Below are 24161 nucleotides of genomic sequence, written 5' to 3'. Positions count from 1 at the left end.
CAAAACATGGTAGGCGGGGAAAGAAAAATATTTGAGGTTTCTATAAAGGGTACTACAGAATATTGTGTACAAGCTTACAAAGCTAGAGAAAAAAGTTATGTTAATGGTGTTACTGCAAGTCTGCTTAAAGCAATACCATGCGTGAAACTAAACATCTGTCATTAAACAGAGCTTCTCTTCTTCACTCCCAATGTTCAGTTCCAGCTACGTCATGCGGGGCTCACAGATACACAGAAGCTTTGGGATTCTCAGGCTGCAAGGACCCAAAAGCAGCAGCAGAATAGAAGGGAAAGACCCAATCTCCTCCATCACAGAAGGGCTCTCAAGCACAAGGGGAGACTCAGACACCTCTCAGCCCAAAGCTCCCTTGCTGTTCTGCCAGGTCTCCCTCCCTTCAATTTCGAGCTGATCTGCTCTTCCCAGCCTGGAGTGCTGGCTCCAAGGCTTCAGCAGCTCATCCCGAACCTCATGACCACGACTATTTTGGTAAATCAAAGATGCTCTTTGTTCTTGTGGTTTGTCAGAAAGTTTTAGTCATTTCCTCCTGAGCAGAGTCAGAGTTGCACAGACCCAGCCCACACCTCTAGCAAGCAGCATGGGCGCCAGCAACCTAATGAGAAAGGGAAAACCATGCAAGCATTTCTCTAAAGTGAATAAATCACCTTATAAACTACATGGATAACTGTTCCAGAAGGATTCATTTTGCTTCTAAGTCTACTAGGAAAAGCGGTCGACATAGCACCTTTTGCAGCTTCCTTAATTTTTCAGCCTAGATTCAAATCTCAGCTCTCCCAGGCAGAGTTCACTCTAAGTTCAATTTCAGCATGAAAAACAACAGCCCAGAAAACCCCATACATAATCAAGAGCTGATTTTTAGGAACATCATTTAATAACTGCAGGACGAGGCACAGCAGGTGAAACAAAGGTTCATCAGACGGTCACGCAGAGACCAGTGCAAAATATAGCTACCCTGGAGGAACCTTCCAGTATCGCCAAGTGACAGTATTGCGAGATAAACAAAGGCAAAAAAAAAAAGAGAGGTGCAAGATATTACATTTTTTTTTGTCCTTATCAGACAGACTGTAATCCCTTAACCAGGAAGAAAACGCAGATCGTAACCCCGCAGTCTTCCGTGTTCTGCAGTAATGTAGTAATGTTTTACCTTTCCAATCAAAGGTTTTCCCCAATACCTACACAACTGAGTGGTCAGGCACTGGAATGGCCGCCCAGGGAGGTGGTGGAGTCACCATCCTTGGCAGTGTTCAAGAGGCGTCTGGATGAGGAGCTACAAGATATGGTTTAGTGGTTTGCTGTCGGTATGGTAAAGGGAGGACGGCTGGACTAGATGATCTTATAGGTTCTTTCCAACCTTGTGATTCTATGATTCTATGATTTCTTTTTTGAATTATGGAAACAAAATCGTATGCAATTATTGGCTCTTCGGATTTGAAAGAGATGCAACCCCATTCTTAAATACATGAAATACTCACAAGTTGCAATGTATTTAGTGCTACTGCTTTTCTCTTAGCCCACGGCTCTGATTCCCTTCTTTGTACCTACTGGAGCACTGGTTCAGGAATGTTCTTTGAGGATTCCCATCAAGTGCACTCCAAGGAAATAATCTGACTTCTTTATGCTCTTTACTAAATATAAATAAAAACCAGTTTTCCCTAAACATTTCTGACCAAGAAAAGAAAGGCTTTGAGCTACCAGATCTGAAAGAGCATCTCTTTTCTACTCAAAACGCCTCTGTGACATGGGACCCAAGCAGTGACAGCACAATTCAAATTACTCTTCCTTCCCACACACTCGCTTCATGTCTGGGTGTTTGTGTATAAATTAAAAAGCCACTATGGCTTTCTTCCTACATTTTAAAGAAAACCATGTGACGTGTGTGTTCTGCAGGCAGCAGAACTGAAGGCAGCTTGCATTTCATTACTTCCCACCACCCCCTCACACCCCAAAGCGCTTCATGAGCTGAACTTCCTACACACATAAGCCTGAATTGAATGCAGGGACAAGCCTTGCTCAGGACAACAAGGCTCTGTGCCTGCTGGCTGTTTGGACCACTTGAGGTTGTATGTGGTCAGTACGACGTAGCAAGTTAAGTTAACTGGGCTATGGCCAAGGCTCTCTCAGAAACAAGAAATCAGACAGAAACAAAGCACACAAGTGGGATGGATTTGGCTGCTGAAGGCAGCATCAGTCAGGCCACAAAGCTTAACCTGAAGCAGGGGATGGCATAAAATCAGATGGCCAAAGTTTCACTTGCAGGAAATGTTTTTTTAAATCCACTGGGGATATTCAGACTTCCAGCCTTTTAATGGGAGAGGGCACCGCCTGTAATACACTGCACTCCCAACATGAAGCAGCACAGCTGCTTCTTCAGGAAACCTCTGACAACAGCTGAGGCTTCCCCAGCTGTGAGCAGCTCTGTGCACATCCTGACCTCATGGCTCTTCAGAGTGAGGCTGAGAAAGTTTCTCATTTCTCAAGGCAGTATGGCAGTATCACTTGGATCTCTCCAGAGGGCCAGCCCTCTCTGCAACAAGCCTACCACAAAGGAGCCGAGAAGCAGCCTCCTTGGCCCATCCTGTCTTACACACACACACCCCTGGGCAAGAAAGCTCAACTGAGTGCTCTGCTTCCTTCAGCCTGCAAGGAGAGCCTGACCATCCAGCCACAGCCAGGACATCTTCATGAGAGCCCAGAGGCACGTGCAGCAGCTTGGCCAAGCTTTAGCTCCACCTGGGCTCGCAAAGCAGCCAGCGGCTCCTGTGCAGACACAGCTCCTTCTTGTCCAGACCTGCATGAATACTCCTGCAGCCTGATTCTTTGGCTTCCAAAAGACCTGAATACATTACAGGTTACTTTTGCTGAACTTTCAGCCTTCCCTACAGTAATACCTAGCTTATACTGAATATAAAAGCTAACACCAAGAAGATTCTTTCTTGAGAAGCATGTCAGGTTCTTGTGAACTCTGTCGTTGCTCCGTGCCAACAGACCATTTTTCCTTTTCTCTCTTTAAAGAATGAATCAATAGCTGCTATGCATAACTTGACTCAAAACTTCATGAAGAAATATTAACAAATATATACATTTCTAAGGAAGTCGCCAGTGAAAGATACTTGCATCCAGTCATCTTGCCTTGCTAAGATGGGAGGGGCATCTGAGGTCACGTAGCAAAGCAATGAAGAAACAGAATGATTTGGGAACCCACTGATTTTCCAAGGGTTAGTCATTGATACACTTAGTCTGTTCAACCTGGAGAAGGGGACACTGGGGGAGATCACAGCCTACAGCTTCCTGGTGAGCAGGAGCAGAGGGGCAGAAGCTACTGGTGACCAATGACAGAACACAGAAGATGACACAAAGCTCTGACAGGGGAGGTTTGGGTTGGATATTAGGAAGGGGTTCTCTACCAAGAGGGTGGTTTGGCACTGGATGGGCTCCCCAGGGAAGCAGTCACAGCAACGAGCTTGACAGAGTTCAAGGTCGTCTGGGCAATGCTCTCAAATGCATGGTCTGATTTTTGGGTTGTCCTCTGTGGAGCCAAGAGTTGGACTCAATGATCTTTATGGGTCTCTTCCAACTTCAAATATTCTATGATTTTATGTCTTTGGTACATTTGTGGTGTAGTTTTCTGTAAAATGCCCTTAAGCAAAGGCTAGTTTGAATCTGAAATAATTATTGCTACAGCTTGAATAATTCCACCCTCATCTGTATACATCACCTATTCACACCAAGTATCATCTATCAACACCCAATCTCTCTCACATTTAAATCATCCTGTCCCTGCATACATCTCTCAGCTGCTGCAGATCACATAACTGAGCTCTTATTAACGGTGAGACAGATGAGCCATACTCAAACAAAACATACAAAAGCTGTTATTTCAGCTCTTTAATTTTTGGTTTCTAGAAGGCTGAACACCTTTGGATGGGCACATAAAACACACAGCATCCACATTAACAAACCAGTTTGGTTTTGGCTATTACTTCACCCACAGCTGAAACCTGAAGCTGTATTTGTCCAGTCTGCAAGAGATAGCTTTGGGCTGAAAAACAAAGCTTCCACGCAGACCTGAGAGTTGGTGGCCCACACAGAAACCCAAAATGAATACTAAGGGACCTGAGCAAACCAACCACGTGGTTAATCCCAGTGCCCTGAGCAGATGATGGGTCTTGCAACAACATTTCCTATAGCCAAATGGTCAATCTAAACAACAAACACAAATGCCACTGACTCAACCTACCAGCACTAAAGGACACATAACACAGCCAGTTGGCACAGCAAATTAACACTTGCTGGGATCGTGATAAATAAGATTTATAATCTTCTGAGCCAGAGGAGAATATCAGATAGATAATTTAAGAAAGCGCTTGCAAGAAACAGTACAAATAATGAAATTACAGTTGCAGAAGGTTTAAACAACACCTTTAAACTCTGATAAATTAGTGATTTGAAGTGGAACTAGACGTGATCTAGGCAAGGAAGAATGTTAAGTCTATGAGTAATTTTGTATTAATCACTGACTGAGTCAATCTGTGAACAGAGCCCCACACCATGCAGGTTCTGTCAGCTCTTGGCTTGAATTCTGCAAATCAAAGCAAGGCTGTGGCCTGTGAAAACAGAGGTTCATCAGTGGGGAATATGGAAATAGCTGAAAGACATGGGAGATTATGTGATGAACTTAATCGAAGACCCCATGTGCACAGTGCCTGTCTTATGGAAGTAGTGTGATAAGAAGTCTGAGCAATGAGAAACGAGATAATTCAGTTTTCCACAGGATGAATTCAATACTAAAAAGCTGCTGGCTGGGATTCCATCTCTTTCATACTTGTGTCAAGTTTGCTAGCAGAAAGGTGACCAAACTCACTGACCTTGTAAACCACACGGCAAGCTGGCGCACACTGCCAGCTCCAGATCCCTGCCCCTGAGGCAACACCAGCTGCCTGCAGTGTCTCAGGTGGCCCTGGTGCTGGAGGCCAAAAGGCCGCAGCAGCTTTCCTAGAGATAATGGCTTCTTTTTTACGGTAAGACACAGCAACGATGGGATGTAACACCACTATCACTAAACTAACACAGATTATCAAAGGGATTCTGTCTCACACAGGCACCGGTTTGGGTTTATTCTTCTATAAAGACAAGAGCCAGGTAAAGCCTCCGCATGCCTCCAGGCTGGAAGCTCATAGAACAATTTCAGCCTTGGTTCACTCCAAGTAAAACAGGCCTTGCTCTAACAGTCGGTGGCAGTCACCCTAATCTGGCTGGTGCTGCCACACACTGATTATCAGCTTCCCTCCCAACCCTGAGAAATAAGCACAAAATACTCCCCGGACAGAAAGGGAACACGGCTCACATACAGCATTTGCAATAACATTTTCCAGAAAGATGTCTGCCCCTCAATTACCTTCACCTGCTCCCTGAAGCCTAGTGATACTTTGCCATTCCCAGGTGGAACTTAGATAGCTCCAGCAACACAAACTTTTAAAACCCTCTTCATGATGGACATATCCTCAAGCTCTACATCTCCAAAGCCAAGATGTGCGGCAGAAGCTATGCAAATAGCAAAAAACCAAAATACTTACCATGAAAAAGAACAAAACGTATCCCTTGTATTTTTGTCATTGTTTCTGTTATCAAGAAGTGGCAGTCAAATGATATGAAGAAAAAAAAAAAGCCCTAAAAATTAAGATCAACGTAACTAGGTGCTTTGCCAGCTGCACAAACAAGTTTCATACATTTACTTTGGTATTCCTCTATACAGACACGTCAGTTGTTTCAGCCCTTTTAAGCTTTTAATATATACACAAACAGGATTCAGATTATGTGTTTCCATACACGCTGCAAAAAACCCTCAGTTATTTCTACTAATCGCATTGTTCCACACAGTATTAAAACACATGATTGCAGAATAAAACCCTCACCACACATTTTTGGCCTGGTTTCTTAAGGAAATTGAATGTATGTGTTAGTGTTGTTTGTAAGCACTCAACCTACTAAATATTTAAGTCAGCAGTCAATTTGACCATGTTTGACAGAAGGAAAAGAGATCTAGATGTCACATTCCCACATGTTCGGGAGACATTAACACGTAGGTAGGTAGAGGACAAGCATGCAAAGCAGCCTCACATAATGCTAAAATCTGCTTCAGAAGATCAGCAGTGTCTGGCTTTCATTAGTCCCATTGGCCGGCCTGCTGGCACAAGGACAGGGCAGGTCCCACATCCAGCGTGCCTGCTGACAGCTGTGTGGACATCATCTAACACAGCAGAGAAACCACAGACTGAGCCAACAAGGAGGGAGGAGGGATGCTGGAGATACAAGGCAGGATAGATAGTGGCAAGAAAGATGCTGAAATTGAAGGATCATTAGTCACTGTGCTACAAACATCCACAAAGAGGGAAAAAAAAATTGTCAAGAACAAGATTTTGCCAACTGTGTTGCCTAATGAATAGTTGGTAGCAGCTGTTGGCCATCTCAGCATCACAAGCCTTGGCAGATACTTGGGGGTCAAAAGTATGATGATACCGGATTTAGAAGCAGAAGAACATCCATCCCCAGTCAGGGCTCAGAACCCAGGCACTGGTAAACCAGGTTGCCCAGACACTCTCTGAGCCTGGCAGAGCGTAGCATAAATAGACAGAGGTTTTATTTGCATTAATTCCTACAAACGTTTCTTCATTGTGAAAGGAAAATGCTAATGCCTTCTCCCCACTAATACTACCAAGCCTCTCCAGTCAAGGTTGATTTTATCCAAGAATCCTCTTCATAATCAATCTGTTAGCGCACTTTATCTAAGGAGCAAGCAAGAATGCTGCTGCTGCTGGCAATTACAACATGTTATCCTCAGAGGAAAAACTTCATCAGTTATGGATCTCTCTCCTTCCCTAGAGAGGTCAGTACTTTGAAACAACAGAACAACTGTATTTTTACCCAGAGAAAATACCCAGGAAGCACTGACTGTAGTGACGAGGAACAAAAATACCCAGGAAGTGGTGCCTGTACTTACTGGGGAAGGAAAAAGATGAGTTCCACCATTTAGTTATCATGTCTGGAAGTAGCCTGTAATTAGATCAGTAAGGATAAGAACATACTTTCAGGAGAAGGTTTTTAAAACCCTTGTGATCACGCTCAAGAAACAGATGGCTGTATGTTCCTTTTTGAACAAGAACACATTTTCAAGAGACAGAAAAGTTGCTGGCAGAGCAAAAGACTTAGGGATAAGCAACAAGATAAAAAACTGTTCTTCCCTTCTCCGTTATCATGTCAAGCCCAGAATGATTACACACTCTCCACGGTGTTAATATACAAACCTTGCTTGGGATGGCAGCCCACGTGTCAGCATGCATTTTATCCCTGCATACACACTGGAGCTGCATATAACCACAGCCAGGAGGGCTGGATGGCTACAGCAGCCTTAGCAGCTTTGCAGCAAATGCCCCAAGTGAAAAAAGAGCAACACAGATCCTCAGAGCAGTGTGAAAAAGTCAATGATCCTGTCATCGGATCTGCCCTGCGATGAGATGATCTTTCCTCAGCCATGATAGTCTGGCTCCTTTTATTAATAGCTGTATCCTGGCACCTAAAGCTCAGCCTCCGTGTCAAGCACTGCAGCGTGTCAGAGAAAGAGAACACGAAGTTTATGGCATCAAGCTAAGAAACACTGGGGCTGGGAACAAGACAGAGCTTGAGCATGGACACAAAGGCATCCAACAAACATGATGAGCCCTAAACCCCAATGAACCACAGCTGATGAACACACTTCAGCGGAGCCTGAAGCTAAGCTGGGGGGGAGCATTTAACCCCAGAAAGCAACTACCTTCATCCATGAGCTCAGCCCTATTAACTCTCCCACTTCACACACAGCATTTTCACCCTGAGTAGATAAATGTTTTATAGCTGGTTAGTCGCCAACATGCAACAGCATATTTAAAATGCATTTTCTCCCCATTTCTTCATGTAAGATGGGGATCCACAGACTGAGATCAGCTACTGCAAGCTGGAATTAGCTAGACAGCTAACCTCAGCTCCTACGATGCTCATTAAACCACTGCAATTATCGTGTACTTGATGGTAATGCAGCCCCTACAAAACACCTCCCCTTCCCGCCTGCATGGTGGATTTTCACTCATGAGTGTAGCCTAATTTGCAAAACAGTAATCACTCTTCTCCTGGTAATAAAACGAGAAAAAGCCATCAAGTTATTTGCTTTATTTTGCTTTTATTTATTCCATAGCCCTCCTTCCTCAAAATTTCCTTCAGCTGTTCTTTATGAAGATTGGATTGCTAGAAAAGAAGGTATCGTAGAAACACCATGTTTCAAGGCAGTCTGTGTGGAAAAGATGAGTAACTGAGGAGACTTTACATCCCTAAATTTGCCTGGAGCTTCTTGCCAAAAGAAATGCACAAACTTAATGGCATGGAGCTGTGACAGGGGAAGCTTGGTTGGATATCAGGAAAAGGATCTTCACTAAGAGAATGGCTGGGCACTGGACCATAGGCTCCCCTGTGGTCATGGCACCAAGCTGCCACAGTTCAGGAAGCGTCTGGACAAAGCTCTCAGTCTTATGGTCTGATTTATGGCAGTCCTTTGTGAAGCATGGAGTTGGTTTCAGTGATCTTTGTGGGTTCCTTCCAACTTGGGATGTTCTATAATTCTGTGATTTCTTCCTTAAAGAAAGCAAGGAAAAACAGCCTACATAAAGAACTCCTTCTCCACACTAAGACTGTGGTCCTGTGCACTCAGCCCACACTTTAATAGCCAGTCTGAAAGTAGCTTTTCAGCTTTTTATTAGACACTAGATGTTCTGGGTGCCAGAAAGGTCACTACAGAAATAATCACTGTCCTACAGTGGCTACCACTCCCTAGCAGGCGGGCTAAAATAGAGATACAGATTGGCATCCAGCCTTCCCTGTAAAGTGCTCACAATGGACTGTTTAGCTTGTGGCTGAGCCCTTGTCCTTGCTGAGCCCTCAGATGTTGTGTCTGCTAAGAAGGGAAGAAGCCTGTTGCTGGCTTTCAACATCTCACTGTACGCAAACCTCTTTGCTCTACCTGCTTAAAACCAATTCAGCCCAAGCAAAGGAACAGGCTGTAGTTCCAAACCCCCACCTGCAAAAAGTAGTGCTATTTAAGATAAAAGGGAGAAGAAAACTGTTCTTTAAGAGTAGGATAATTCAGATAGCATTTGCAAAGAATCCCATTACACACTTCTATGCTTCTAAGTTTCCAAACAGCCTTTCCATGGTGCAGTGAGTTTTGTGTTATTATTAGCTAGGCACAGAGAAACTTAACTGCGCCGTATTAACAATTCCGGATTTCACTTCCCATCCAAGGGCCCTACTACTTCTAATTAAAATAGCACACTGCAGGGTTGTTAAGCCTGTGCAAATCCCACACTGTGAAGTCGGTGCTAATAAATGCACAGGTAATCTTAGAACTTCCATGCAAGGACTGTGAGACAGTTAAAAATAAGCTACGTTAGTACAGAAAGAGAAATACATAAAGGCACAAGAAATGCTTTTGAAGGCTGAGCTTTGCAAAACCCAACCTCAGAGTCTTATTATAGGGTCAGTGAGCCGCTGTGAGTCTCCCCAGCTCCCTGCTTAAGCAGGGCACTTTACCACAGTGTTCTCCATCAGATTTGCTGCAGGTTCAGGATTGCATCTGAGATTTCCTCTGTGGCAATCATACAACACAAAGAGCTGAAAACCAGGTAACACCTCATTTGAGGTCTAAATGAGGTGCAGCAAAGTCAAGAAAGGGAGAGAGAACAGATCAACAGTCTGCTAACAGCAAGCATTTTCTCTGTCTAAACTCAAAGGAGCAGGTTTTGACTCAAGGGGAATTTTGACAGGGTTGTAGTACTGACTCAATGGAGCAAATACCCATTTGCTTGAGCCAACACTGAGTTTGCCTATCCTCAAAGCACACAAGTGGGTGCTTGGGTAGGGCTAAACCAATTTGCAATGTTTCTTCAGGTTCTTTCATGTCAGACAGATTTTTTTTACAGAAGGAGTAGTGAAAACACAGTCTGGTCTCGAACTCCAAGGGAAGATGACCCTGACATGCATGGTACCTGCTGTCTCAACAGCCAGAGCTGTTTGCTTTCCTGAGCAGCTATAATTATGCCTCAAGTGGTTTGAAGGCCCCACCGGGGGAGGAAGACCCCTTCCAGGGTCGGGCAGAAAAGGGCCAGCAGGCCAGTGGAATGGCCAAAGGAGAGAAGGGCTGCGTGACCACTGCCCAGAGCCTCATGAAGGTCCAAGCTGGGATCCATTCCTCTTCGCTCCTGCTCCCAACTGTCTGGAGGGGAGGAAACAGGGCAAGAGCAGGCTGTGCTCCAGATGCACACAGACAGAACCCATGGGGTAGAACTTCTCAGGGTTGGGTGCAGGAGCCAGGAGCTCTGTCACGTCCCTTCACCAGCTGTCCCGCTTTGCTCAGCCTACACACAACGAGGATCATCAGTTGGGTGAGTGGCCACGTAAATACAAGCTTAGATTTCCATGTAGCATCATGGCCGCAGACACAGGGAACTGATCTTGGCTCAGCATGGGTATTTCTGGATAGCAGAGCCAGGAAAGTGACAAAGAAGAGGCCTCATGCCCATACAGTATATCTTGCTGATACTCCCAGTAGCCATTTCATTAATCAGTCTTTTCCTAACGAAGAAAGGTCAAGCTATAATTTTCTTTATTTTAAATTTATTGTTTCCCTCCGACCAAGGGTATTTTTAATCCAGGAAAAAGCAAAAGGAGATTTATTAGTTCTACAGACACTGAAGCAAACTCAGTTCAGAAAAAAAAGAAACCATTGTTTTCCTGGTCTTTTTAAGACAGGAGAAGATAGAGAACAAGCAGCCAAGATTATTAGCAGACAGAAAACAAAGAAACAAAGCAAAAAGAGCCTTTATTCCCAAGAGCTCCTTTTAAACAACAAGGAAGAACCAAGAAATGTAGTGGTACTTCCTATGACCCATAACATTAAGCTTGGCAAAATGAGGTCACCCCATTGGAACAGCTTCTGCCACCCTCACGGTGCAAGCAGAGTGCTGAACCCAAAGGGGCTCAGATCAGCAGGAGGGCATGTAGGGTGGGGGGGTGAGCAGAAAGGGCCTGGATAGGTGACCACCCAAACATTCATCCATAATGGGAATGAGTAACTGCTTCCCACAGGATGAATGCAGAGCAAAGCCTGGGGCAGGGACAAGCGACAGGAAAGCTCTTCTACAGCACTGAGCTAAGTGAGCGCTAACTAGATAACATATACATACCACCCCTGCTCCCAGCTTCACTCATACCGGGTATATATAACAGTGGCATTACTCTGTAGTGAATTAAATTCATGATTAACCACCCTATATTGTCATGCCCTTGCTATAAAAAGAGTTTGGAAGCAGTACAAGCAGCTATACCCACAATACATTTTACAATACACACAGCCTGAGGAGCATCACTTGATGTATTATTGATAGGCAGCCACTTCTGAAACGAGACAGACTTTGAGGAGGAAAACGGCACAACAAACACACAAAACTGCTGCAGGACTTAGATAAACAGACTAATTAGCAGAGAGCTTGTCTACATTGAAACATTTAACTGAAGCGGTGCCCCTAGCTTGACCCCCCATCCGCATCTCTAATTGGAATATGGCTCTTTTAAGTTGCTTTAGAGGGAGATGAAGGCAACAGCTCAACTAAGAGCATTCCAAGGACACCAAAGGGGCAGGCAGCACTTGGGTATCCTTACCTCCTGCAAGTTTGCTCCAGTGTTTTCCCCAACATGGGCACAGATGGGAAGGAACAACAACCTGATATCCTGTGGACAAACTCAGAAAGCAACTAAGCTGTTTTGTTGTTTTTTTTTTAATGAATTTATGCAGTTACACTTGTCTAAGGCAAGCAGGCATTATGTCCTGAATCTGGACCCCTCAACTCTGAACCCAGCCAGAAAGCCCAAACAATGACCTTTATGCTCACAAAATCACCACTGAATCTTGATGGTTCACGAGAAATATGGCTTCAAACTCATTTAAAAGATGATGAAAAGTAATATCACCCCCCAAAAATGAAACCATTGCTTTCTCCACTCTCCTTTTGACCATTTTCCATAATTCAGTTCCTCACGAACAAAGTTTTTTCTTTAAAATAGACCCATTTTATAGGAATGGGTTTTGGTGTGTATTTCTATGCATTCTCCCTGCTCATTATGCTATTGGAAGCCTTGGAGTATTGCACATACACGGGTAAGGCAATTGTACTTCAACCCAGATTAATTGTCTGCAGCACTTCTTTCCAGTATCTAAGCTTGCGTCTTATGCAGGAAATTGAATTAACGCACAGCATCTTTTAATTTCCTAAGAGCTCTCCAACAATTGAATTTGCAAAACAACACACCAGCAATCTGAACTACAGTAGGTGCTTTACAGACTGTTTGGAGGCAAGCTCTTGTTCAAAAGCCTGTGCAGAAATCCACCACCACTGCTTACTACTCCCAGCCACACCGTCAATGAACAGAACACAACCAAGAGAGCACAGCTGAGAGCCGCTCCCCCTTTGCTTGAAGTCACAGTCGATTCTCAGTCTTAAAGCCTGCTTGTCCCTGGGTACAAGCTCACACAACCCAGCTGAGCTGCAGCCAGCGCAGCCTCGTGAAGGCAAGTTAACAGTGATCAGCCTTACTCTGTTGTCTGAAAATGAAGCCAGCCCTTGGCCACCAGAGGTCCCGGCCCCTTTTGCCATACTGACCTTGTGATGGCAATGCCAGGCATGACAGCCCTAGCTCTGCCTCCTCAAAAGCACACTGCTTTCATTCAGCACTTGGATATGGCAAGGTCTCTGCACAGCATGCCATCGGAAAGATGCATCAAGCAAGAGTTTTTTTACTAGGAGAGTGGTTAAGCCCTGGAACAGGCTGCCCAGGGAGGTTGTGGATGCCCCGTCCTTGGAGGTGTTCAAGGCCAGGTTGGACAGGGCTCTGGGCAACCTGATCTAGTAAAGGTGTATGTTTGGTGGCCCTGCCAAGCAGGGGGGTTGGAACTACATGATCCTTGAGGTCCCTTCCAACCCGGGTCATTCTGTGATTCTGTGATCTGTGATTCTGTGACTTTGGGGACAGCTCCTTTTGCTGTCAAGTCCATGGCTTCAGACTATTTTTAGGAAGCTGTCATTGCAGAAGCCAAAGTAATGCCTCTCCCTCTGTATGCACACAGCTGGACATGAATCATCGCCTGTAGCACAGCATCTCCATCCACCTCAGACATGAGTTACAATAGGAAGGAAGCCCTGAGAGGCAGCCTCCTCTCTGGAAATGCACCACAAGTAGTTAATGTGCTCGTATGCTGAGCAAGCACTAAAGGGGAGGAGGGACCCCACCAGCGCATGGGACAGAGTTGGCACATCCTTCCTTGCCTTCAGCAGCATTTCCTCTGTCCTTTATTCCTAAGCAGCGTGCTTGAAAAGCTAACACATGTGATTCCCACTGTGCAACAAAGAATTGCTCCTTCTCTCAACTATGGGTGCGGGATCACAGCTGCCCTCAGCCCGCACAGCCTCGTGGACTGTGTCACGTTCCCCTGCTGATGTGCAGTATGAAACCATCCTGTGGCAATGCAGGGTGACCTGGATCCCATCCAGGGGAAATCCTGCTGGCCACTGAGGCTGTCCTCCCTGCTAGACGCTCCTCCACACCTTTACCCAACTGCTGGCCAACAGGCTCAGGGCCACAGGCAGCCCCAAACAGCTCCCCATGCAGCACACTTCCCTGCTCATGCGATCTGTGCCAGAACTGCTGCCAGCTCAACCAATGTAGAGTACAAGGATAAAGCACACCCATCCAGATGATAAGCAAGCTCCTACCAGGCAGGCTAACCAACTCCAGGATGGCCTGCAGCGTGCAACCTGGCCTTTCCCTTACGCAGAAAGGAGCACACGAGCCCACAGCCACAGCCTTGTGCTTGAACAGGTCTTTGCTCTGTTTTGCTACCTTACTTCATAACTCAGGCACCACTCCACCTCCTGGCACCTACAGTTCTCTCCTGTAAACCCCATCCAAGGATCTTCGCTTCTTCCAAACGCCCACACAGTGAACTTGAAGCGCTGGCTCGTCTCAGAGCTTCGTGATGTCAAACAGGCACAGCCAACTGTAGAAGGAGGATTGGCTTGACATACTTCATAGTCTTAAAGCTATGCAACATGTTGAATCTCCTGTTTACCGTGGAAGGCGTAACATAGTTTCACTGGGATTAATCTCACGTATGGCTTCTATCCGGCTCTGCAGAACCTCTGGCTACCCTCACACTTCTGTGTAAACACAGGCAAGATGCAGGCAGGAAACTGCAGAGATGGGAGATGAAGCCCTTGCCTCAGGGCCCTGTCATGCAAGCTAGACAGGAAGGGTTAAAGGAAGGACTCCAAGCTGACCACAGTGGGATCCTATCCTTAATTTCAGGAGTAGCAAACAAAGCTGGGGACACTGGCTCAGTTCTGTTAGTGGCAAGGGAGAGAGAAAGGCAGCCAACAAGCTGAGCATGTCTGGTACAAAAGTAGAAGGGCCTCCTTTGCTGTTTTTAATCAAGCATTAGTCTGAGCAACTGCTTCGGTCTTGGTCCTCTGACAGTATCAGGTGTTATTAGGGCATAGGACCGTCACTTTTCAGGGTAAGGCAAGGCAGGACTCCTCTCTTCCCTGCATGTGACAATGAGGCCAGGCCTGAATCCCCACAGCCATAAAAAGACGGCATATCACATTTTGTATAAAGAGGAATTAACTGCAATATCACGGTCAAATTCCAGTTTAGCAGCAGCAGTTCAGCTGGAAGCACTGTCCTAAACAACCAGTATCTGATCCTCAGTTATTGCCACACACGGCAACTTCCCTCCCTGTCCAGTCCCTCCCCTCCCAAAGGGGTGCTGCAATAAATCAGCGTATTGAGGCAAGTCCCTACAGAAACATTATCTTGTTCCAACTTCTCCTGCACTTACAGATGCCTGACAGTACAATTAGCCCTGCCTAACAACGGCAGACTCTGCTGCCTGTTATTTTTGTGCCGTGCCCTGAAGTGAGCGGAGCAGCACTCAGAACAACAGCGCGCACAGTGCGACCTCACATATGCTTTGACAACTGCATTTTCCTACCAGGGCTGGATTTCACTGGGAGCAAAGTGACTTCCCAGGACAGAGCAGGACAGTTATGTCACTTGTTCTTTCTTCACCAAACAAAACAGGCCCAGGCATTTGTTGTCAGAACACGAACACGTGCTCACCACAACTCCCGCTCGCGTATCTCGGTGGTATTTTCACCGATGAATGAATAAATCATCATTACATCAAAGGCAAGGTTTCCACTTGGAAATTATTTGCTTTCCCCTCAATCGCGGCAGCTCTGGCAAGCTCACCCAAGATACAGATTATGTACAAATCAGCCAGCAAGCGCTCGCATGCTGGGAGCTGTTCAAACAGGAATAATTCAATCTTTTTGTAGCCTTACCCTAGCTAATTTGCCACAAGCTGTCTCTTTTCAGATGCTACACGGAACACGAAAGGAGGAGAAAAACTGGATTAAGCTGGAGCACTTACAATCAGCTCATCTACCAGGAGTTCAGGTCAGCTAGTTTGCTATTTAAAACAGCTCGTTTTTTCAGCCTTTCAACCTTTTCACAAGGTTAAAAGAACAGAAGTTTATTGCAGCAATCAAATGCCGGACAAGCGTGCAACAATGACTTAACTAATGCAAACAATTTTCAGTCTGCATGCAAGGAACGTAAGAGATAATTGGAGGGCACTCTCTTCCAGTTGCATTTTGCAAGTACTTTTTAGGTAGCCATGGAGACATTGCTGCCACCTTCTTCTTTCTGTCATAACTAGACAGCTATTGATTTGTTTGTAAAAACCCCTCGGAAGAGCAGGGAAAGAATCACAGAATCATAGAATCACAAGGTTGGAAAGGACCTATAAGATCATCTAGTCCAACCATCCTCCCTTTACCATACCTACAGAAAACCCCTAAACCATATCTCCTAGCTCCCTATCCAGCTGCTTCTTGAACACTGAAGGAAGGAAGAGAGAGCTTCACACAAAAGATGAGAGCAGGAAGCTGAAGGAGGCTGAGAAGGATTTCAGATGCAGACAGCAGCATGGAAGCCCCCTGAGCTCCAGGCACTGACTCAGTACTTCAGCCAAGCAAGGAAGCAAACATCCACCGCTACACAACGTGTGGCAGGGACAGCCTGCCAGCCAGGTCCAGAAGGAACAACACCTGCAGCTCTGTCTGCCACCATCCCATGGAAAAGGAGGCAATTTCCAAGGCCTGTTGTGGTCCTGTTCCAACACAAAGCTGAGGACACAGGCTCAGTTCTGTTAGTGTGCAAGGGAGAGAGAAAAGCAGCCAACAAGCTGATCTAGAAATGCTGCGAGACTTCATCCTGGTAACATCCTCTGCACTTCACTCTTCTTTCCAACAGCAGCTCTAAGAGGTTGCCCTAAGCAATACAAACCCTGTCCTTTGGAGGTCAGAAGGACATTGATGTCCAAAAGAACACCAAGGGAAACACTGTTTGCCATTCTGACATCAAACACTTCTGCATATGTGGATTTAAGACCACATGTTGTGACGCGCAATCCCAAACCCCAAGCAACCGAGCTGGGAAACACTGTGTCACACAGATAAGGACAGGCAAGTAATTACAGATTCAGGTCCCATTCAGAATCTCTCAATAATGAGAGCAACATATCAGGCCTGAAACAGATTTTTCCCTTTGGATAAAACAGAGAGGAAAAGCCTTTTCAGCCAAAATATTTTTCTTAAATTCACCTCAGACCCAGTTACAACAATGGAGCCTGAACCTGCAGGATTATCTCTCCCAGCAAGTTACAGGAAGTTTACCAGCACCGCCCTGAAAACAAATCACAACGCTCTTATCTCCACGTTGCATTTTAAGCCTCACAGCTGTCCGCCAAAAGGATGCTCTCAGGCAATGCTGCAAATGGAGGGACAGCCAGCACGACAAGCTGCTGCAGAAGCGTCCTCACCCATGAGGGATTTGCCGCTGCTCCTTGCACATGCCCGTGGTGTCCAAATTCCAGGCCTAAGGATGCTCCTGAAGCCATGTTTCTGCAGCAGCGTGGTCACAGTTGCACCAGTCCAGACTGCACAGTGGGAGGAACACCAATATAAGTTAGAAGTCCAAGAGGACACTTCTGGTTAGGTCCTAACCTGTTAATAACAAGTTTCACACTCAAAAGAAGGTCAGATGAGTGTAAGCCACTGCATGCTCTTTTTGGAAAGGAAGAAAACCACAAACAGAAAAAAATGCCCTGCCTAAGACAAGAAAATCTCCTTTGCTGAAATAAGAAAAACAGGTTCTTAGATCCATGCTTAAGCCAAGAAACATAAATATGCATTTCTGAACCTTGCCCTGATGTTTCCTTTAAAAACACAGCAAATTAAAAGTGCTGCCATAAGTCAAATGAACTTTGGTTAAGAGAGAGAGAGAGGGAAAAAAAGCTGAATAGACAAACCTTTTCAGGTCTCTGTTCTAAAAACCAACTTCCCACAGTTAAGAGCGAAGAAATAACCTCCTTTAACTAATGCTGTTTTGGAAGCAGTTCAGGGGGCACTACAAGGCTACCACCTAAACCCATCAGGAGGTATCCAGCTCCCTTGTGCCTTTCCTATGGGGTTTGACTGCCCAACACATCCACCTCTGTTAATGTGTACATACACTTGGGAGAGAAAACACTAAGTCAAGACTTCAGGACAAATACCTACCTAGAATTCCTGGATTATTCTAGGTTCTCTGAATCCAAGTTGTGCTTGGGTGTGGGTAATCCCAGATATGCACACAAACTGGAAGAAGAACTCAATTGTGGCCCTTCACATGAGCTAGCAGTGTGGGTAGACAGGGACAAGATAAGAGGAACAGTTTTAAACTAAAAGAGGGGTGAATTAGATTAGATGTCAGGGGAAATTTTTCATTGAGAGGGTGGTGAGGAACTAAACAAGCTGCCCAGAGAGAATATAGTTACTTCATCCTGGAGGTGTTTAAGGCCAGGTTGGACGGGGCCCTGAGCTGCCTGGATTCACAGAGCATGCCCACCACATGGAGCACATCAACAGCCACATGCACAGCTATCATGGGATAGAAGGCATCGCCCTTCCTCAGACTCAAAACAAGATCCCTCTGCTAATTCAGTAAGTGCACGTGTGCTCCTGATTCTGCCATTCATGCAGGGAAACAATTTGACAGTGAAAGGAATGGGAGTGTGTGTGGAAGGGGGGGGAATACTTGACGGTTTGCTCTTTTACACCACATTAAAGCTATTTTTCTCTTACCAACTGAACTCCACATATGTTGCATCTCCCTTCAGTACCACTGATCCTAGGAACTATTTGGAGCTGCATTCTACCCTCATATTTAAAATGAACATTACACCTCCCCCCTAGAGTTTTGTTTCAGAATTCATCACCTTGAGAAAAGGCACGTAGGTCCATATCATTATCATAATTTCCTCTTCCTTGGCCGTAACTGTTACAAAGCAAGAAAATAAAGTTGCTCTCCCAAACCTGCCACATTTGGAGCGATGAGAAAGCTTTGAAAATCTGATAAGCACTGCCATAAATCAGCACATTTTAAATCATCCTGAGACTTACTTAGATGGCAGCCTTTGACAACGCAAAGATTCTCCAGTTTACAGTTCAGATGCTGCAATAGTTGGCTCGACTCTCTGGCTTGAACTCTCCATTAACACTGAAGGAAAAAGTCCTTACATAAAGGTGCGAGTCTAAACCAACTTTTGGGTCAGCATACTTGATCTTGGAGCCCTTTGCTCACAAATAGCATTCAATGGGATATACTATTCATTCCAAGGGTTGCAACGCTGCACTGCACAGCCAGAGCCCCTCCACTTCTGCCTCTCCTGCAGCAAGTGAAGATGGCCAAGGAGGGCACAGGGAGAAGAACGGTTATAGCTACAGCCAATGTCGAGACCTGTACCTAGGTATTTTTAACACCGAGGAAAGAAATCATCTCTTCTACCTAATTGGTTTATCTCGGCCTTTGTACAGAAACAGAAGCACAGCAGTTGGAAAAAGCATAAAGCTTTAACACGCAGCATTTCCCTCACGTATAACAGAAGACAGAAAGGAACAAAACACTCTGGAAGTTAAAGGTATCGAGAAATCATACATGCCCACAGAAGGGGCAACACAAACTGTGGGCAAGCAACAACAAACCCACTGTGATGACTGAACTATTAAGTGAAACTTCCAACCTTTACACAGGAGCGAAGTACAATCTAGGCAGCAGTGTCAGAAACATGACAGACATCCACTATCCTCAGCCCAAGCTGGACCAAACATACACCAACGTGTGAAAAAGAGAAACTAGATGCATGCTTCCCTGCACCTTGCAGAGCGTTCATCACTGAACACCCTTGCTAGAGTCTTCAGAGCAAGGAAAAACCCACTGAGATGGCTGTTAGGACTTAACATAAACAGCAAAGGAATGAAGTTAAAGATGTAACAGCTTTGGAAAACAACCCTGCAGCAAGAGAAACACTGTTACCCATAAAGATCAAGCCTGAATTCCGGCTCTGACTTCTCAAGAACTGGGTGGGAGATGTGATCTCACAGAAGGAACATGCAGCTTTTCCTAGGACAGGCTGCAAATAGTGCTTTATACATCAGCCACCTCCAAAGAGCTACCTGAGCAGTGACAGCCACTGATTCCAGAGCCAATGATTAAATGACAACAGTGAATCTTCCAGCAACACTCCTCATTTTCCTACCATGACTCAAGGGCAGGTTGATGCCCTTATCTTACTGAAGCTAGAATAGTCAGTGCAAATGCAAGGATTGGTGGGTGAAGAAGGAGAAAAAGACACGGTATTTCTGTTAAGGAGACACTGCAGAACACCAGCTCAGCTCTGGGCATGAAAACAAAGTGATCACAGGGCAGGACAGGGTGTGAATTTATAGTACATGCTCAATAAACATTAAGTGACCGCCTGGGTACAGACACCAGCAGTAAACACAATGTAGGCGATGTAGTTTACCTCTCTTGGACTGCACCCAAGAGCACAGTTGCTAATGAGATGACTAATGGGATCTCACTATTACAACTTGGGGGGGAGGGGGGGGAAGAAGGGAGAGTTGCTCAGCCTGAGTATAAAAAGGCATTAATCGGTTTTATTATTAAGGTACTAAGTGTTTTTAGTTATTCTTAACATACAGTTGTATGCACACTCTACATAAGAGGAGTGAACACAACAAAACCTGCCTGAACCTTCCAATCAACCCACTCCACATTTTTCAAGGCTATGGATGTAGTGAGGCCATACAAAAATGGGCCAGGACACATCTGAATAACCTTAAAGAAGCAACTACACCAGAGTTTTGCTTTGAGGGCAGAAAATAACAAAGGTCGTACAGACAAGAAGAAGCCACCGTGGGTATGCCAACCTAATGGCCATTTGTGAGATGAGGCACAGGACCGGCACCTTGCCAAAATGCCCACAGATTCAGCAGTGGGACACAGGGGCTCTCCTCAATTCTAACACCACAAGAATTTCCAAGACACTCCACTATCTCTCTAAATCCTGGCAAATATTTGGGCTATTTCTTTCTCTACAAAGAACTACTCCAAACTAGCAGACCCTCCCTCCAAACTGGGTACTTACTTTCCTGAACTGCTCTTCCCCCACCACAGGAGTCAAGGGAATGTTTTGGACCGTCATTATCAGAGCCATAGCCCAGATAACCCCATGCTCCTTCACCTATACAGAGACCTAATACGAAGCACCACAGAAGCTATCAGTTGGGTTTGCAGAACTCAGCTAAATTAGATAGCAGTGCTATCTTGCGCACCCCCAGTAAGCCAAAGGTCCATCTTGATGCCATCACATCACTCTTAAGAAAGTGACTAAGCTTTCTGTCCTCTTACTTCAGGGGAAGAACTTTCCGCTCGCTGAAACCATCTTGATTCCCTGATGTGGTGAAAGATGAAAACACCACGGAAGCCCCATTTGTGCACAAGAAGACACAAAACAACCTGCAGAACGCTGGGGGTCTGCACATCTTCACACAGATGTCTTCACACAGATGTCTTCACGCCATCCTGACCTGCCTGGTAAGCAGAAAGCAGTTTGTCCCCCACGGCACGGACAAGTGATGGAACCAGGCTGTCAGTACCACAGCAGAACAAGTCTCAGTCTCCCAGAGTATCTGTATTTCCAGGAACACCAATTACTGCAAGAAAGGCCTCCCACGACACCTCCACAGGCCTCCTCATCAGGACAACATCGCTTCCCACAGCGTGTTTTACACTGCAGCAGGCAGAACAGGCCGCAGCAGAAAGAAGACTCATAGCAAAAGAAGATAACACTCAGCAGAGCCTCCTGCCTTGTGTGACACCCCCGACCTCAAGGCACTCCACCGTGAGTGGAAGCAGAAACGTTACTCACCAATTTATCCTGCTGCAGATATGTGCACACTAGACAGGACAGCTCAAATGTTCTTCAGACAAACTGCAAAACCCAAAGCTCACCAAGAAAGCACATGAATCTGGCCCCATGTGTTTTGTCTGGCGCCCCTGCCATTATCTGACTTTGGAAGGCCATCCCGGCAGTGGAGCACCTATCAGTGCCCCGCTCCACAGGCAGCGTGCCTCAAAACACGAGCAGTGCTGCTATAGAGACAGAGGGCTCCTCGAGGCCCAACTCTGCAGCCAGGCAAACACGTGCAACTCCTTCGTGGAGGAGAACAGCAGCAACTTTGTACTCCAGGCACAGCAGCAGCAATCTTAAAGCATGAGCCATACGACACGCAGCGACTGTCACCCTCACGTAAATGCCGAACGATCCCCCTGCTGCTAGGAGCTGATCTACACCATACAGCTCTTTAAGAAACTGTGCTAAATCCTATCATCTCTGCCGGGATGGCTTCCACCCAAACTGTGCAGCGCTGCGGCTCCTCGTTTCCTACTGACATAGAGAAACCAAGAGACCAAAACACCCACTGCATTTGGAGCTGAGACCTCAAACAGACTTCAGCTCACCTGGTTTGTGGGACGTCTCTGCCACCTGTGCATGCTGCATCCATGAGATCCATGCTCAGGTTTTTATGGTAATTCTAAACCACTTTTGCCTTTCACAAACATAAATCTGAAGCGATGGCCACTATCTTTAATGGGAGCAATAAATCTGGGTTTCGCACACCGGAACCTCTTGCTGTCAGACACACTCGATCACGGAAGCACAAAGACTCTCGCTCTGGGTGACCCATTTTTGCTGCTTCATTTTTGGAATGCAGGCACTCACGCTGCTCGGTCGTGCTGCCATTTCGATCCACACCACGCTTACACGTCCTGCTGTCGGTTCTATCCGTCTTTGGGCTGATACAACCAGCACCAGTAGGGCGGGCAGAACCTGCGTCCCAAGCACCTCTGCCCAGGACCGCACACCGAAGCGGAGCACTAACAGCACAGCTCTCCTTCCCCCTGCAAACATCTACAAAGCACCTTTTCACTACCACGGCTGCACCCAGCAGGGCGTGAGCCAGCACGGCTATTTCGGCCCGTATCAGCCGCAGACCTAAAAGAAACAGTCTCAGAAGAAATAATTACAAGACACCGGAACCCCAGGCCCTACATCCAAACGCACTCTCCCGCTCGGGACACAACTCCCGGCCGAAGTTCCCCACCACTTGTAGCCGCAGCGCCCCGCCGAATCCCGCCCATAGGGACGCAGCCCCGCACGGCTCCCCGGGCACAGCGTAACTCCCAGCGGCTCAGGGCACAGCCCGCCCCGCCGGATGCAGCGGGGCACGCTGGGCTCGGCCCGGAGCAGCCGGGATGTTGGAACCCGCGCTCCTCCACCCCATGCGGGCCCTGCGCCTCCTCAGGGCGAGGGTGCGCGGCGAGACCCCCCCCGCGGTGCTGGACCGCCTCCCTCCTCCCGCCCGGTGCCCCCTTACCCGCGTCCAAACCCCTCGCGGGGCTCCCGTGCCTCCTCCTCTGCCGGCTCCGGGCGGCCTCCGTCCCGCCCCGCCCGCACCCCGCCTGGCACACGGCGGCCGGGACCCAGCGGGGCCGCCCCGCGCCGGGCGCTCGCCTCACACCCCGCCCCGGGGCCGGGCTTCCCCGACGGGGCGGGCGGCAGCGCCGGGTCGGGTCGGAGCCGATTGGGCCCGACGGCAGTCAGTCTGCAGGAGGAGGCGGACGGGGAAAGGAGGAGGGGGCGGTGGGACTGGGGTCCCTCCCGCCGCCTTCGCGCCTCGGGAGGATTTGGGCGTCTGAGCCTCAGTGTCGAGCATCGGGCTGTGGGGTTGTGCTGAGGGACGCTGCTCCTCCCGTGCCCTCCTCCGAGGACTGATGCTTTTGTATGTGGAAAAAGTGACTCGGTCGTGCTTCGCTTCTGAACACGGCTTCTTAAAAAGTGGTTTTCTTTCTATTCTATAGTGTGGAAAGCTAGGATTTGGGGTTCTCAGCAAAACACGCAGCCTGCAGCTTGCTGTTCAAGCACAGCACACGCAGGGGGAAGCTGATCTAAAGACATTCTTATGGCTGGTTACCTACCTGTGGCATAGGGCGCAGAGCTGCTGCACATCACAGATTGAACAGGCTGCAAGAAAAGGAGTAAATGCAGCTGTGCGACCCTAATCCCTGGCCCTGCCTGCTGGCCTTTAGCTCCCCCATCTCAATGCTTGTCAACTGCAAGTTTCAACCCTGTGACATCCATTTTGGCGATTGTTTTTTGCTCATTTTCTTGAGTCATTGTTGATTCCATCAAGGCTGGTGCTGCCCCTCATCTTGCTGTTGGCTTCAAACATGAGGCTCCCTGTCCTGCTCTCCATCCATTTCCCATCTCAGGGCTGACTGCAGCTGGATTTGCATCCTAACAAACACCCGGGACAGCTTTCAATCCCGGCTGGAGCTCAGTGTTCAGCAGGCTTTGCTTTCTGAGTCAACTGTTCATTTCTGTTAATTCCTTTTCCATTTTTATTAATCCTTTAATTCAGAAAGCAAAGATTCTTCTTACAGCACCTAATTCAGAAGGGCTTTGTTAGGACGGCATATGAGTGAGATCCACCTGAAAGCAAACTGAGCGGGCAGAGCTTTCAAACAACTATCAGTCCAAGAAAATGCCTTTGCGTTACAGA

At 46.8% G+C, this 24161-nt stretch overlaps 1 protein-coding gene across 14 annotated transcripts in view; it reads right to left on the bottom strand.

Annotated features, from left to right (window-relative positions):
• The window catches only part of PPFIBP1 (PPFIA binding protein 1), a 96665-nt gene extending 73551 nt beyond the window's left edge, over positions 1 to 23114 (bottom strand). For 10 of the 14 annotated variants that reach the window (XM_015868665.2, XM_015868700.2, XM_015868684.2 and 7 more), the window contains exon 1: positions 22977 to 23113. The gene's annotated coding sequence lies outside the window, so the exon portion shown is untranslated. Of the gene's footprint in view, positions 1 to 22976 lie in introns of all 14 variants that reach the window. The other 4 variants (XM_015868745.2, XM_015868816.2, XM_015868811.2 and 1 more) reach the window with 2 other exon arrangements.
• Between the last annotated feature and the right edge of the window lie 1047 nt (positions 23115 to 24161).

The sequence above is a fragment of the Coturnix japonica genome, chromosome 1 (genome assembly GCF_001577835.2).
Source record: "Coturnix japonica isolate 7356 chromosome 1, Coturnix japonica 2.1, whole genome shotgun sequence".
NCBI classification, from domain to species: domain Eukaryota; kingdom Metazoa; phylum Chordata; class Aves; order Galliformes; family Phasianidae; genus Coturnix; species Coturnix japonica.
The sequence above is the reverse complement of the archived record's forward strand: the minus strand, read 5'-3'. Positions and strand labels throughout refer to the sequence as shown.